This window comes from Kogia breviceps, chromosome 20 (genome assembly GCF_026419965.1).
Source record: "Kogia breviceps isolate mKogBre1 chromosome 20, mKogBre1 haplotype 1, whole genome shotgun sequence".
In the NCBI taxonomy this organism is placed as follows: domain Eukaryota; kingdom Metazoa; phylum Chordata; class Mammalia; order Artiodactyla; family Physeteridae; genus Kogia; species Kogia breviceps.
Genome location: NC_081329.1, coordinates 12,263,301 through 12,279,694, shown reverse-complemented (window position 1 = coordinate 12,279,694; position 16,394 = coordinate 12,263,301). Strand labels below are relative to the sequence as shown.

At 41.7% G+C, this 16,394-nt stretch overlaps 1 long non-coding RNA gene across 1 annotated transcript; it reads right to left on the bottom strand.

Annotated features, from left to right (window-relative positions):
- Window positions 1–208: 208 nt before the first annotated feature.
- On the bottom strand, window positions 209–5,720 carry LOC136793293 (uncharacterized). Its single transcript, XR_010838406.1, has 2 exons — window positions 5,514–5,720; window positions 209–733 (listed from the first exon to the last, which is right to left on the bottom strand). It is a non-coding gene; the product is annotated as an uncharacterized lncRNA (long non-coding RNA).
- Window positions 5,721–16,394: the final 10,674 nt, after the last annotated feature.

Genomic DNA, 16,394 nt, shown 5'->3' with positions numbered 1-16,394 from the left:
GACCCCCTAGATTTTATATAATTTTAAATCAAGATTTACTTTGGTGTTTTTCCTTTTCAGTCATATCTAGAGACTGTGTTGGAAAATATCAAGAATAGAGGAAGAACAAGAAGATTTACTTGATGTTGAGAAGTGGCTGGAAGGATTCAGAAACTTGAGAGAAGAATTTGAAAAATATGACCCAGAAAAAATAGGTAAGGTAAATGTGTTTTAAGAATCATACTAGGCCCACATTTAATTATTTTGTACTTAAGAATAGTTCAGATTAAAAATAATACATATTCACTGTGGAAAAAAGAACCTACAGGAAAGTATGACCAAGAAAATATACATCACCTAATAATTCCATTACTTGGTGACCATCACCATTATCATATTGGTATATTTCTTTCTTTAAAAAAAAATATTTATTTATTTATTTTTGGCTGCGTTGGGTCTTCGTTGCTGCGCGCGGGCTCTCTCTAGTGCGGCGAGCGGGGGCTACTCTTCATTGCGGTGCGTAGGCTTCTCATTGCGGTGGCTTCTCTTGTTGCAGAGCACAGGCTCTAGGCACGTGGGCTTCAGTAGTTGTGGCATGCGGGCTCAGTAGTTGTGGCGCACAGGTTTAGTCGCTCTGCAGCACGTGGGATCTTCCCGGACCAGGGCTGGAATCCATGTCCCCAGCATTGGCAGGCGAATTCTTAACCACTACCGCACCAGGGAATTCCCCATGTTGGTATATTTCTATCAAGTCCTTTAAAAAGTAAACAAATAAATAAAACAAAAATTAGGGTCAACCCCAATTACTTTTATTTGTGAACATAGTTACTTTTATATTGTGAACATTTCAACAAACCATTAACTAGAATTTTCACATGAATTTTAAAGTCTGCTCAAGATTTTATCAAATGGCCATAAAAAACCCTACTTTTTTCTACTTTACTCTCAACACTCTGTGCTCCAATATTTCACTTCTTGTCACCAAATGTGTGTGGGTTTTTTCCACACCAACCAATTCTCCAATTCTCTGTGGGTGTCACCAACTGGGTGTCCTATGATTTAATTCAATTCTGCTACCTGGAGATAGCATCAGAGCCCTCAAGTTACAGGCTTAGTCTCACAAGAATACCTTTCCCCACTCCAGACACCAAGTGCAAGTCCAGGTTGTCGCCTGTGTTTCGGACAAACTGGTCATGAATCGGAGGTTCCCATGACCCCTCCTCAGGTTCAAGAATTTGGTAGAATGGCTAACAGACCTCAGGAAAACAGGTTACTTACTAGATTACTACTTTATTATAAAAGGCTACAACTCAGGAATAGGCAGATGGAAGAAATGCAGAAGATCACGTATGGGGGAGGGGTTCGGCGCTTCCATGCCCCTCCGGGTATGCTACCCTCTCAGCACCTCCGTGCATTCATCAGCCCACAAGCTCTCCAAACCCTGTGCTTTAGGGATTTTTATGGAGGCTTCATCACATGGGCATAATGGATTATTAATTCAATCTCCAGCCCCCGCTCCACCGAAGATGGGGTGGGGCGGGGCTGAGCAGCCCAAGCTTCTAATCATGGCTTGGTCTTTCTGGAGACCAGCCCCCAGCTAGGAGCCCAGCAAGAGTTACCTCATTAGAAAAGAAGACGTTCGTATCACTTAGGACATTTCAAAAATTAGGTTCATCAGGGGCTCTGGGTCAGGAACTGGGGTCAAAGACCATATTTTAGAACAAAATATGCTCCTAGCACTTTTGTCACTTAGGAAATTACAAAGGCTGTGGGAGCTCTGGCCAGGAACCAGGGATAAAGACAAAATATGTGTTTCTTATTATATCACATCACAATTCTCCAACTAGTGTTGGGCATGTAAGTTATTACCAGTTATTCACTATTATATTTATTATATTTAATAGTTCAATGAATATGCATCAATTCTTGTGTATTTATTTCTTTAGGACAAAAAAATTGTGAATATCTTTAGGAATATTGCCAAAATTGCTCTTTAGAAATTCCAGTTCACATTCTTACTAACACTATATACATACACCAGCATTAGCTTCCCTGGGGTGTATTAGTTATCTATTGCTGTATAACAAGTAACCCTCCCACCCCAATTTGTCAGCTGAAAACAGTAAGCGTTTGTTATCTCTGAGTTTCAATTGGTCAGGAAGCTGGGCTGGGTGTCTCTGGCTCAGAGGCTCTCATGAGACACAGTTCAGCTGTCAGCCAGAGCTGCTGAATGAAGACTCAACCCAGGGAGGATCCACTTCCAAGTTCAGGCACTGGCCGTTAGCCAGACACATTCATTCCTTGTGATGTAGGCCACTCCATGGGGCAGCTCACAACACAGCAGCTGGCCTCCCTCAGAGCAAGCAAGCAAGACAGAGAAAGTACCCAAGAATGAAGCCTCAGTCTTCTTATAACCTCATTTTGGAAGAAATGTCCCATGATGTTGCCATATTCTGTTTGTTACAGCAAGTCACTGAGTCCAGCCCACGTTCAAGGGGAGGGCATTATACAAGGGCATGCACACCAAGATCTGGAGACTATCACAGTATTTTCATTTTGATAAAGCTTTGCCAAAACTAACAACTCAATTTTATTTTACTTTGCTTACATTTGATTACCTGTATAGTTGAACACATTTTTTTTCCTAAGTTAATATTTTATCTAGTAAGCTAATGTTTATTGAGCATTTACAATTAGCCAGACACTGAACTAAGCATTTTATGTACATTTTTCATGCAGTCTTTCCAACAATCCAGTAATGTAGGCATTATTATTAATCCCATTTTACAGATGAGGAAACTGAGACACAGATTTTTTTTGTTTGTTATCAAAGATTATGTAACTGGTAAGTAAGGAAGCTCCACAGTCCATGCTCTTAACTAGTCTTGTCTTATATGCTTCTCATGCCCATGTATGTATTTGTACTTTATACATATGTATATATCCAAAATAATATATACAACTTTATTTTAAAATTATACATACATATCATACTGTACAAATATTTTTGAAATTTTTTCGCTGAACATTGTTTTTGAGATTTATCCACGTGGATACATGCAGATACATTAGTTCAGTCATTTTGGCTACTGTGTAGTATTCTGTGGTGTGAACGAATCATTTATTTATTTAGCTCATTTCCTATTTCTTTAAAACATATTCACATGGGTATTATTTATTAGAGATTTTAAAGATAATGGTTTATCTTATAGGTTATTTGCAGTGTTTTGATTTCTACTTATTTGTATCAATGTTCTCATAAGGGAAGGTTAGTTTCCATTTCTTCACATTAGAGGTAATGCTACACTGAACAGCTTTCTTTTTTCTTTTTTTTTTTTATAATTTTCTCTTCCACCTCCTTCTTTATTTGATTTTTATTTTATTTTTTTGTGGCACACGGGCCTCTCACTGTTGTGGCCTCTCCCGTTGTGGAGCACAGGCTCCAGACGCGCAGGCTCAGCGGCCACAGCTCACGGGCCGAGCCGCTCTGCGGCATGTGGGATCCTCCCGGACCGGGGCACGAACCCGTGTCCCCTGCATCGACAGGCAGACTCGCAACCACTAAGCCGCCAGGGAAGCCCTGAACAGCTTTCTATACATTTTCTTGAGCACATTTTCAAGACTTTCTCCAGGGTAGACACCTCAAATGGAATCATTGTCCAAAATAGTTGTGCAATTTAGTCAACGGCAATGTATAAAATTTTCTGCTTTGCCTATATCCTTGCTGTGTTAGTTTGCTAGGGCTGACATAATAAAATACCACAGCCTGGGTAGCTTAAACAACAGATATTTATTTTCTCATAATTCTGGAGGCTGGAAGTCAAAGATCAAAGTGTCTTCAGGGTTGGTTTCTTCTGTGGCCTCTCTCTTCTCCCTGTGATGTCCTTTGGTCTTCCCTCTGTGAGAGTCTGTGTCCTAATTTCTTCTTATAAGGACACCAGTCATATTGGATTAGGGCCCAACCTAACAACCTCATTTTACCTAAATTACCTCTTTAAAGATGCTGTCTCCAAATAGACAGACACATTCTGAGGGACTGAGAGCTATAACATCAACATCATCATATGAATTTTGGAAGGACACAGTTCAGTCCCTAACACTTGCAATACTTGGGTCTATCAATCTCAATAGTTTCTAAAATCAATTTAATGGTTGTAAATTGTATTGTGTCATTTAACCTGTATTGACATGTCTATTTTCCATACTAGGCAGTAGTTCTTGAAGCTAGGGCCTTTGTCTTACTGATCTTTGTGGCCCCACTGGACAACACATAATTGGCATTTAGTAAGTACTTACCATTTGAATTACATTTTAAAATCAACTTGAAGTCAAAGAAGCTAGTAGGCTGTGCAGGCTTAGCCTGGTTAGAATTCTTATTTTCTTCTAAGTTGTTTTTATTAATTTCTTAAAATTCTATTAAATTCTTTGACGTTGTTTTTTTTAAATTTCGAGATTCATAAGGTACATAGTTGTCATTCATGTAAACAAGTCCCCGTTTTGATTATCCAGTTTGCATCTTATCAAGGAGTTCTGCTTTCTTCTTCTTTTACTGTGAGTCTCTGGAAAGCATTTCCCTGATTTTTAGAAATCTCAAGAAGTCTAGGCAAGGTGGGGACACAGTAAACAAAATGCAAAGTCAACCTAATTTGCTTTGGTTTTTAGTTCTGCCAAAGGTATCAATCAGTTGAGTTAAATGAAGACTGAGAATGAACCTAGAGATTAAGTTATCAGTTGGAAAAGATACTTGATCTAAGTGTTGAGCATTTGTTTGTATATATGCTTTCATCATTGTATGAATGACATAATTTTATAAAATTTTAAATTAAGTTAGTCGTAAATATACAGGTTCTAAATAGAAAGAAATAACCTTTCACTAAAAAATTTCGCAGCTGCCTTACTATTTCTGGATGTTTTAGCAGGGAATGAGCTCTCCCTCTCTGGACTCTTGTAGCACCTTATATGTAGTTGTTGTATAAATGACTATTAACTTGGAGTTTTAATTCTCCAGTTGTAATATGAACTCCAAGAAGATAGTCACTATGACTTCACTGCCCTAGTGTGTCTTATACATACACAGTAGATACTCTAAAAATATATATGCTAAATGCAGTCCCCAAATTGTTCCCCACCATCCTCCCCATGACTCTTAACAGGAAGAAAAAATTAAAAAACCCAGACCTATGATTTATGTGGCAACTCTGTAAGTAGCAGTGTGTGATTCTCTCTCTCTCTCATTCTCTCGGAGGTTGGAAAGAAAGATTTCAGTCCTGAAAAAGTTTGACTTACATCTGCAGGAGGAATATTCTGACAATTTCCTGTAGAGATACAACCTTGTAAATAGTCCCAATGGCATTAATTATTTGGATCTTCTGAGACATGTGCAGGGTCACAATGAGGAAGGAAGGGGTCACACACAGAATCCCGCCTAAGCCCATCCACACGCTCCATATTGTTATTTCCTTTCTTCTAATCCACTCAGTCCTACCAGACTGTTGATAAACTTTCAAGGAGACTCAGCTCCGTAGGTTCCTCACCTTTGCGGTGCTATGTCTTCCTGGAGACCTTGAATTGTGGACAAGGGGCACTCTGGTCCATGGATGGTCCACGAGAAGTTGGCCTTTAGGAACAAAGGTGTTAACATGAAACTGTTCTGCGTTGTTACTAAAATTATTAGTATTTCTATAACAATGACTTTCATGGAAGAATCAGTCTGCCTTCGCTAGCTGAGGCGGTTACCACAGAGCATGGGAGGATACAGAAGTGCTAATCTGGTCTGACTCACTCGGTAATTTTCCCAGTGCCACACTTTATTTTTAGCTTTGGTCTTCTGCAGCATTTGACCTTTTGCCTGGATAGAGCAATGTACTGTGGAGCTCAAACCCATAACCCTCCCTGTCCCATGCAATGTAGGGCATGTATGTGTTAGATATGCCTTCTTTGGAAGATCTGCAATCCAGAATGGCCTTTTGGGACAAAGCAAAATGGTTTATATTCACACACACACAGATACTCATGCACATACCCCTCTTTGGTAACATTGCCTTTCGTGTCTAGGGACTTCCCTGGTGGTCCAGTGGTTAAGACTGTGCGCTTCCACTGCAGGGGGCACGGGTTTGATCCCTGGTTGGAGAACTAAGATCCTACATGCTGTGAGGTGCAGGGGTGGGGGGCAAAAAATTTAAAAAACAAAAATCATTGCCTTGCATGTCTGGTAAGACAATGTTTTTTCTTTTACATCTCTTCTGCCATCTGCTGCAAGAGATTAGTATAATCTTAACATTCATGAAAATATTTTTAAAATGTGCATAAGGCTCTTATACAAAAATATGCATCCCATTTGTTTTATTTTATTTTATTTTTTAGCATCTTTATTGGAGTATAATTGCTTTACAATGGTGTGTTAGTTTCTGCTTTATAACAAAATGAATCAGTTATACATATACATATGTTCCCATATCTCTTCCCTCTTGCATCTCCCTCCCACCCTCCCTATCCCACCCTCTAGGTGGTCACAAAGCACTGAGCTGATCTCCCTGTGCTATGCGGCTGCTTCCCACTTGTTTTAGAATAACAAAAACTTAGAAGCTTTTCCCTTCAAAAATAGAGGAGTAGTTAAATAAATCATGGAACATCCATACAATGAGCTACCATGCAGCCTTTAAAAATTATTTCCTGGACTTCCCTGGCGGCGCAGTGGTTGAGAATCCACCTGCCAATTCTGGGGGCACGGGTTCGAGCCCTGGTCTGGGAAGATCCCACATGACTCGGAGCAGCTAAACCCGTGCGCCACAGCTACTGAGCCTGCGTCTAGAGCCCGCGAGCTACAACTTTGAGCTCGCATGCCACAACTACTGAAGCCCGCACGCCTAGAGCCCGTGCTCTGCAACAAGAGAAGCCACCGCAATGAGAAGCGTAGGCACCGCAAAGAAGAGTAGCCCCCGCTCGTCGCAACTAGAGAAAGCCCACGCACAGCAGCAAAGACCCAACACAGCCAAAAATAAGTAAATAAAATAAATAAATTTTTTAACAAATGATTTCCCTGGGAAAGCTCCTTTTCCGTGCTTCCACTGCCTTCTCTATGCCCCCGTATGGTAGAACGTATTGCTTTTTAGTGTAATTGCTGATTTCCTTACCCATGAGAGCTGGGTCTAAGTCTGTCATGTCCACTATTTTGTTCTGTACCAGAATGTAGGCACTCATTAAGTGGTGAAAAATAGACCATGACCATATCTGGCAGATAAGTATCACGTGGTTAATAGAAGTTTTCTCTGAATGATTGAATATTGGATGGTTTAACATTTCCTCTTTCTTCTTATACTAAAACAAAAATTTTTTCTGAGGTAAAAACATAATATTGATTTTACCATCTCAACCATTTTTAAGTGTATGTTTCAGTAGTGTTAATTATATTCGCACTGTTGTGCAACAGATCTCTAGAACTTTTTCATCTCGCAAAACTGAAACTCCATATCCACTGAACGCTGATTTCTCCTCCCCTCTTCTGCCAGCACTTTTCTACTTTCTGTTTCTATGATTTTGGCTGCTTTAGATACTTCATAGGAGAGGAATCATACGGTATTTGTCCTTTTGCGATTGTCTTATTTTGCTTAGCATAATGTCCTCGAGGTTCATCCATGGTAAATCAAATTTCTTTTTTTTTTTTTTTTTTTTTTTTTTTTTTTTTTTTTGTGGTACGCGGGCCTCTCACTGTTGTGGCCTCTCCCATTGTGGAGCGCAGGCTCCGGACGCGCAGGCGCAGCGGCCATGGCTCACGGGCCCAGCCGCTCCGCGGCACGTGGGATCCTCCCGGACCGGGACACGAACCCGTGTCCCCCGCATCGGCAGGCGGACTCTCAACCACTGCGCCACCAGGGAAGCCCGGTAAATCAAATTTTTGATGTGAATTCTATTACCTCTGTAACTAGAAAAGAAGTTTTGCATAGAATCATAGAAGCTAGAATAACTCTAGAACTCATCTAGACCAATTTCCCCCAACCCTAACTACTTTTTCTAGACAAGAGACCCAGAAATAGAAAAGTAACTCGTTCAACGTTAAACGTTAAATAACGGCAAAAGTGAGCCCAACAAATATAAAAATAAGTAACAGAGGTAAATGTTTAGTCCTTTCACACAATCTACAGCCCTTTTAATGCTTTTATTTTCTACTCTGTATTTAGCTGTTTAAAAACAATTGTGTCTTCTAATATTCCATTTCATCTTTAAAAAATTTTTTTTTTGTTTTGCATATAGGATAGCCACCGTTTTAATGCCTAGACATGGAATGTTTATTTTTTTAATTAATTAATTTATTTATTTACTTATTTTTGGCAGTGCTGGGTCTTCGTTTCTGTGCGAGGGCTTTCTCCAGTTGTGGCGAGCGGGGGCCACTCTTCATCGCGGTGCGCGGGCCTCTCACTGTTGCGGCCTCTCTCGTTGCGGAGCACAGGCTCCGGACGCGCAGGCTCAGCAGTTGTGGCTCACGGGCCCAGTTGCTCCGCGGCACGTGGGATCCTCCCAGACCAGGGCTCGAACCTGTGCTCCGGAATTGGCAGGCGGATTCTCAACCACTGCGCCACCAGGGAAGCCCCCATTTCATCTTTGAAACAAAATCATCTGCCCAGGTTATTTCTTTGTTCAGAAAGTACCCAGCACTTTGTTAGGGACTGTGCTTCTTCAGTTTTGTTTGTAAAACGCATTCCACGCACGGTCGAGACTTTCCATTCTGGGCATGGGACTCCTGATGGCAGGATGAACGGATTTTTTTAGGTTAATGGGGGAATTTGATTCCTGAGCCACGCAAATCTAACAGGGTGGAGGCACCAGCAGAGTACCAGAGATAGTTTCGTTCAGCTGCTTCCTATTATGTAGCATTCTCTCCTCCTCGTCTGAAAGAGAAAAATGTCCGTAGTTATAATTTATCAAATAATTGCCAAAGAAGAGCCTCTTGTTCTCAGCGCCCAAATTAATTAATTAGTTCAAGGAACATGTATTATGAGTTTACCATGTGCCCTATTGTCATTTCGAGACACTTTAATATACGTATTTCCTGAGATGATAAAAAAAAAAAAGAATCAGTGATTTTTAGAGCTAAGGGTTAAGGGCTGTTAGCAATCACACAAGTCAATTTTTTGACTTTTTATTTATGGGAAACTGAAGCCCAGAGAGGGACTCAGAGTCAAACAGCTAGTTAGTAACGTTCCAGAACTGAGAGGCCTGCTTCTGACTTCCTGGCCAGGGTTCTGGGCAGTGCTCCCAAGAACAGCACATCCATCAAGGAGGATGTCACACAATGCCGGATCGAATGTGGGCTTTGTTTGAAGAGGCACACGGAGAATCTCACTCAGCTTGCCTTTTTGTTAGCAGTTTTTTCTCCCCCCCCCACCCCCCCAATTTACTTGTCAGCATGATTTTCAGTCTTAATACCTGCCCTGGTTTTGAATCGTGAGGAGAAAACTCTGGAGATTTCCAGCCCGAAGTGATGTCAAACTTTTCAGTGTGTTCCAACCCTGCGGGATTATTTTTTCTGCTCTCCAATAGAGAGAACCAGGAAAGGACATTCCAAACCTCACCTGAGACTGGGCCCTCTGATATATTATGCCTGTCCTTTGGTTGATGTCAAAGGATGACTAAAATCTGCTCTGAGAGGGGCCTTTGGCTTGGTGCTTTCCGTTTTGTTTATGACTGGAAGGTAGGAGTTCTTCTCTAAGTGTGAGGTTACAGTACATTCTGGCAATCTTTCTAACAGAAACAACATTTTACCTGTTAGGATTTGAGGGAGAGGAGCCTCTCCAATGTTTTACTGTGATTCTCCCACAGCATCCTCTAAAACACGGTGACAATGACTTCAGGAATTTTTTTGGTAAAGACTGCTTCACACTTTGTACTACTTTACAACTTTGTGAGTATATATTACTGATATGAAACTTAGTGGATATATGTACAAATAAACGATCATAATTCTCAGAAATGTAGGAAAAAAATATGTCATTATGATACCTTGTTCTGTAGAGTCCCAAAAGTCGAAATAATATTCTTTGGACAAAAAGTACCCCAAACCGGGCTTCCCTGGTGGCACAGTGGTTAAGAATCCGCCTGCCAATGCAAGGGACACGGGGTTCGAGCCCTGGTCTGGGAAGATCCCACATGCTGCGGAGCAACTAAGCCCGTACACCACAACTACTGAGCCCGCGAGCCACAACGACTGAAACCTGCACTCCTAGAGCCGGTGCTCTGCAACAAGAGAAGCCACCACAAGGAGAAGCCTGCACACCGCAATGAAGAGTAGCCCCCGCTCGCTGCAACTAGAGAAAGCCTGCTCGCAGCAACGAAGACCCAAAGCAGCCAAAAATAAGTAAATGAATAAATAAATTAAAAAGAAAAAAACAACCCTACTCCACCCTCTGCTTTTCCTGTGTGGGCATCTGTCCAAGTCATGTAACTAGAAAGCATCCTAGACCCCCCATTCTTCCTCATCTCACATTTAAAGTCACCAAGGATAGAGTCTGCTTCCTGATCGTCTCCCTCATCTCTGCCTTCACTCAGGCGCCGTGTTGTCACTGTGTCATCTTGCCTCGATGGCAGCAGTAGCCTCCTAGCTGGCCTTCCTGCCTCAGCCTGGAGGCCTCCACACTGCTGGATGTATGATGCTTCTAAACTGCAAATGTCATCGTGTTGCTTCCCTGTTCAAAATCAATCACTCCCCACTGATTTAGAACAAATTAAAAACGTTTTGGTTTAGCATGCGGGTCTTGCATTACCTGGATATACGTTCCTCACTAGCCTTGTCTCCTTTCACTCCCACATCCACCCTCCCTCTCAGCCACTCCAAACCAGAGGTAAGTCATAAAATGTAGTGTGTGATTTCTTACCTCCACTTCTCTCCATGTGCTGTTCTTGAAATACTCTCCCATCCCCCCCCCCTTTTTCTGGTTAGCTCCTTCTCATCCTTTAAATTCAGTTGAAGTGTCACCTCCTCCAGGAAGACTTCTTGGATCCTTCCATCTGATTTAGACACCCTGCTCCACGTTCCTGTAACTCTCTCATAAAACTCATTACATACTCTATTATAATTGTGTCTAAATTGCAAACTCCTTAAAGACTGAATTCATTTTTGGCTTGGTCTATGTATATTGGATTTACAAATTTTACTTTAATTTTTCCAATTAATTGAGCATATTTATCTAGAGCACAGGGTGATTATGCCCCCAATTTTACTTGCCTTCTATAACTCCAGGGGCCTGGAGACAGGAGAAGGATCCGTCTTCCACTTCTCAGAGCCAGGAGGTACACTCACTGCCCCCTTCTCTAATTGTCACACCATGCCATCTCCTCCCTTCTCTTGTAAGTCCCATGGCCAAGCCGCAGCCTCACCAGGTAACGAGTTGTCAGGACCCCCCTGCTCCTGGGCCTCCACAGCTCTACATGCTATTTCCTTGGCCACCCATGCACAAAACTGCCCCCTCTCCTTGGGCAGGTGAGACGAGATGATGGGGATAGCCTCTCTTCATGGACACTGTGCTTTCTCCTTAACCCAGGTCCTCTGCCACATTGACGGGGCTGGATTGAGGGGATGGGGAGGGTGTTGATGCCGGTTCTGTTGACTGGCCCCTTTGGGGCGATGACTGGCCCCAAGACATGGCGCTTCTCTGAGCTTAGAAGGTGGAAGACTCAGCACCTTTTCCCCCCTCGGTCAATTCCAGAAATAGCTCTGATAGCTGAGTGCTTACTATGTGCCAAAAACAATTTTGAGTGCTTTATGTTGAATCCTTAAGCAACCCTATGATGACTCTTAATATTATTCTTAATTGACATGTGAGGAAATTGAGGCAAGAGAGGTTAAGTAACTCACCCAGAGTTATCGGCTAGTAAGCGGTAGCCCAGATCAAACCAAAGGAGAGTGGTGTCCGGGTCCTTCGGTGCAGCCACCTGGCCCACTGCCTCTCCCCACACAGCCTGTGCACTTAGACGTACTCACTCCCGCTAGTGGCTGTTAACTGTAGTGCGTGGCAAGTAGCAGTCTTTCCCTGCACCCTGGTGACTCGAGGCGCGTTTGTGTTTGCGTTTAGTTTTACTTGCTAGATGTGGTTTTCTTTTTCTTTTTTCTTTTTATTGGAGTATAATTGCTTTTACAATGGCGTGTTAGTTTCTGCTTTATAACAAAGTGAATCAGCTATACGTATACATATATCCCCATATCTCCTCCCTCTTGCGTCTCCCTCCCTCCCACCCTCCCTATCCCACCCCTCTAGGTGGTCACAGAGCACCTAGCTGATCTCCCTGTGCTATGCGGCTGCTTCCCACTAGCTATCTATTTTACGTTTGGTAGTGTACATATGTCCATGCCACTCTCTCACTTTGTACCAGCCTACCCTTCCCCTCCCCGTATCCTCAAGTCCATTCTCTAGTAGGTCTGTGTCTTTATTCCTGTCTTACCCCTAGCTTTTAAAACAATGTTTCTATGAAAAAGAATGATTAGTTATCTATCTTCTATTTATTTACCGTTTTCATACCATTTACTTTTTTTTTTTTTTTTTTTTTGGCCGTACCACATGGCACATGGGATCTTAGTTCCCCGACCTGGGATCAAACCTGTGCCCCCTGCAGTCAGGTGTGGAGTCTTAACCACTGGACTGCCAGGGAAGTGCCATACCATTTACTTTCACTGGCTTTTACTAAGTACTCTTTTGTTTTTGAATTGAAAAAGTAATATATACACAGAAAGATATTCAGATGCACAAAGTGTTCAGAGGAAAATAAGCCTCCTCCTCCTCCAGACTCCCAGTCTCCCCGTCCCCTCCCCCAGGGCCAACTGCTGTCGCTTTCCTAGGTCTTTTTTTATGAAATATTGTGTGTAGCAAGGTCATACATTTAGCTCACGTCCCAATGTAGATGTGTTGATAAAATGCATGCTCTTTATTTTTGCCTGTCACGAACCTGGCTTTCCTTCTGCTTCCCCGCTGGCTCCACCATCCCACCACCCCTACCCACGGGCTAACGGCAAGAACTAACCCAGTGCCCAGTTTCGTTTAAACCCTAGTCTACCTGGTAGTTTAAGCTGCCCCTTTAGGAGAGGTGTTCAGCCTTACCTGGATGAAAAATGTCAGTCTCTCAATAGCCTGTTCTTCACCCTGCGCCTTTCAGGAAGGCGGCAGGGGAGGAGGAGGAGTGGGGCAGCTTATGTGACCTTCAGCCAATATTCTCAAGTCCACTTGGTGTGTGTCCGCTGGCCTCTGGCTCCCGCCTCTGGGCCATGAACTTGATCCCTCTGGTCAGGGCTCCCCTGCAGACCTTTGAGGAGGGTCAGTGGCCTGCTGTTGGCGCACCACTCCTGGTGGCTGCCCCGGGCTGAGCTGAGTGCAGCCTGGCTTCTGATGGCCCTGTGGCCCTCCTGGGTTGGGCTGACTTGCCCCCTTCCACAGCCTTCCCCACAGCAGTTTGCCCTTGCCTGGCAGCTGCCTCGGCTCAACTGTCCAGCCAGGTTCTTAGTTACTTCTGGGGCCTGTCAGCACGTGAGACCCAAGGGCAGCCCAGCAAAGCTAACCCTGGCGTTAGACCTTCCACCTGACCACAAGCACGATGATGTTTGTCCTGCTGTGGCCGCACCGGGTTGCAATGGGACACCCCGTGAGGTGGCGCCTCTCAGTGTCAGACAGAGGGTTGTGGAGCGGGTGCAGCTTCCCGCCCTGCCCTCACTGTCACCCGTGCTTGTCTAACCTCCCCCCGCACCAGAGGTCATTTATTAAACGACAAACACATGGTCTGATTGTCCCTGACAGAGGTGCTAACTTCTTCACCATGTGGGGAACCCAGTGAACATGGGTCCTCTGACCTTGGATGCTGATATACTCAAGGGACAGATAAGGGAGTTTGAACATTCTTTTCTCCGTAAATTTCTGTTTTTATATATCAGCAATGGCACATTACCTCTGTCAGTCTTTAGATATTCCTCTGTCATATAGAAGTTAGAATGGTTTTGGCTACAAGTGACAATATCCAACTAAATGTGGCTTAAACAATGAAGACATCTAATAATCTTACAAAACAAAAACTCTGAGGGTTAAGGGCTTCCAGAGTTGGTTTGTCAAGTCCACAATGCCATTCAGGGCCCAGATGTTGTGCTCTGCCACCCTCAGCATGCTGATGTCTTATCTTCAGGTTTATCACCTCAAGGTCGCAGGATGGCTGCAGCTGCTCTGGACATCACTTCAGACAGCCTCATTCAAAGGCAAGAGAAAGGGGGCTTTCATAGTGGAGAAACATCTCCCCATGTCTCTCTACTTTTTATCATGGTGAAAAATCTTTCCAGAAGCAGTTCCAACAGACTTCTCTGTATTTCATATTATCCATAACCATGTCACATGGATACCCACAACTGAAAGGAAGACTGGGGAAGAAAATGTCAGGCATTTCCACAGGATCTATTGTGGGACTATCTGTCCCCGTGGAAGAAGGGGAAGATAAAGTGTAATTGGCTAAGTCACAATAGCATCTACCACAGGAAGCAGATCCCAGTCTTTCTCCTGGACAGGTAGATACCTTAAGTGTCCTAGGCATGTGCTCAGAAAGACAAAGAGAAGAGTCCACTAATAATTTTAAAATATTATTCTCTTTATACAGCTACACATACACAAATGAACATGTGCCAGTACATTTTTTTGCGCTTTGTTTTCACTCAACAATGCCAGCATTATCATGTACTCACTTCCACATGTACTCCAGTCCTTTTCTACTATTGCTAAGATGTCTAGTCACGTGTAGTATGACCATCTTAATTACAGTAACTTTATGTTTTACTATCTTGTAGGGCTGGTCATCTTCACTACCCTTCCTTAAAACTTGCTCAGTTATTTTTGCAGGTGTATTTTTGTAATGTTATGTAATGTAATGTAACTTATGTAATGTTTGTAGTGCTGAGCTATACCTTCAAAGCTTGTTTATATTCACACATACACACTATATAACACTATATACACATATATTAGTATATTATTTTATTAACATAATATGTTTAAATAAATTGGGCTTTTTCTTTTAAGGATCATACATAATACAAGCCAAAACCCCAGACAAATAAACCAAAAATCCCCCACCAACTTCTAGAAGAGAGTTCTTGTTTTTTCATTATGAAATCCAAACAATGGAAAAATTAACCAAGGTAAAGCAAGGAACAAAAAAAAAATGCAGGTAGTAAGAATTTACATATATACTTTTTCAATAAAGTATGGAATCTTTGGTAATTTCAATTTTCTACAGTGCACAGAAATGGATCAAAACTTTTTTTTCTGTTTCTCCACAACAAAATGACAGAGAAATTTGCTTTTACTCAGGTTCACAGAATAAAACTGTATTAACTATCATTTTAAGCATTTCTGAAATTAGTTGATCTTAGGTGAGAGATTTTAGATATTTTCTTACCCTATAAAAAACTACCAATGATAATTCCCTGGATTTGCAGTAATAATATTCAGAATCAATCATTTTGCTTCCTTCTCTGTATCCATACATTTTGTAATCAAGGAATTCATCTCCCTGATTCTGTATATTATGAATCAGTTCATCATCACACCTGGTCTGAGGAGAGATTTTTATTCTTGTCTAGTGACCATGAAAATTTCTAAGCCACCAGGTGGCAGAGTATCCTTGGCTTAGATGAAACAGTATTGCATTTTTCCACTGATCGCCAAATGTAGTTTATAGCTAACGTGAGTGGCCTACAAACCTTTCACTCATGTATGCCTAAAATATTTTTTAAATCATATACACCCTCCACAAACTTTTAAGTTTATGTATAAAAGTATACAACAAAAGTTTAAATAACTAAAGAGAGGTAACTTCTGGCAAACTGTAAATACTGAAATTTAAAAATAAAATTTATGTCATTCCTTTAAATAAATCTAATTGAATACAAAATATTGTAGGGGTTTGATAGCCATCATCGTCTATTTTAAAAAATTCCAAAATGAGCTTGTCTTTTACAGTTGGATGCTTAATATCACTCCTTTTTCTCCTTGGCATCTTATTTTTCACTGTTTTTCCTTCACAGAATTTTATACTAATAGAAAGTGTTTTATGCTTAAAAGATTTGACCACCCTATTTTTCTTCTCTGCAACAAGAAGAGAACAACATTTATGTGTATAAATGAAATAAATTGTTTTATATTTCCTGTGATCATAAAGTAATGTGTAAAATTCTTATATTTCTAATATATATTTCTAATATACATATATATATTTCTAAATTTGTCCAGGATACATTTATTCTTTCATTAATTTGAAAAATTCTGAAAAACATAAAAACACAAAAATGACCCTTAATCATACCACTTAAATATTTTTAGAGAACAGTAAATGGCAACCCCTGTTATCTTCTCTCTCCCTACTTTGTCTAGATTCCTTCTGTTAATTAGTTGATGCTC